Genomic DNA, 1,036 nt, shown 5'->3' on the forward strand with positions numbered 1-1,036 from the left:
AATCCCCCAGCGGACGAAAATCTGAATCCCCTTTCCTTGCTAAATGTAGAGGAGATGCCCAAGGGCTGGTGGAGGGGGCGAATAAGGCCGAGTTGAAGTATATGTTCAAACTCAGAACGAGCTATTTTTAGCCGATCAGGAACGAGTCGCCGTGGACGCGAAAAAACGGGTGGTCAAGAAGTAGTGATATAATGGCGAGTTGAGTGTGTGACTTTCACTGATTTGAAAGTCGGATCCACCATCTCTGGGAAAGAAGCCAAAAGGGAGTGAAACTGGTCACCATTGGTGGCGACAAAAAATGACGGACTGAAAACAGCATTAGTAGTAACACGAGTAGGCGTGAACAAAGACGTAGGATCGTCCACGATTCTCTGTCGCCTGGCATCTACTAATAAGTGAAAATGGTTCCAAGAAGTCCGCGCCCAGAATGGGATATGGTAGATCTGCTATAACAAAAACAACCCACCTAAATTCCCTTCAAAGGATGAGATCTAGGTGTAATGAGACCTGACCGTAAGATTTTATCGGGGATAGATTCACTGCGTGCAGGTTGATGGAAGATTGCTTCGGCTTGTCTGAAGTAAAACGCAAAGGCCAAATAGAACAGCTGGATCCAGTGTCAACCATAAACGTTTTGCCAGACACACGATCTTTAACAAAGAATGCACGATTAGATGAAAATTTGCGGAACTAGTTTCGCGACAACTGGAACGAACATGGTTGGATGCAACGACGGGCTTTAGGATCTTTCTGATTTGGCGGGCACCATTTTTTATTTATGTTTTATTTAGTGTGTTTTCTACAGAAACACTTTAAAACTTCGTATACTTGTATATTTTGTCTTATAGAACAGAGAAAAAAATTTTGTATTCGAAGTTATTTCATGTTAAAAGTTGTCGTATTTCGGTAATTTCAACCAATCACTGACGTCTATTGAGGTGAAAACAATTACTGCTATGGATTGTCAACAAAACGTTGTGCGGTGTAATGGGATCTTAAATCCAAAGTAGGTGATATACTTTGTGGATTATCATCA

Source organism: Octopus bimaculoides, chromosome 28 (genome assembly GCF_001194135.2).
Source record: "Octopus bimaculoides isolate UCB-OBI-ISO-001 chromosome 28, ASM119413v2, whole genome shotgun sequence".
NCBI lineage: Eukaryota > Metazoa > Mollusca > Cephalopoda > Octopoda > Octopodidae > Octopus > Octopus bimaculoides.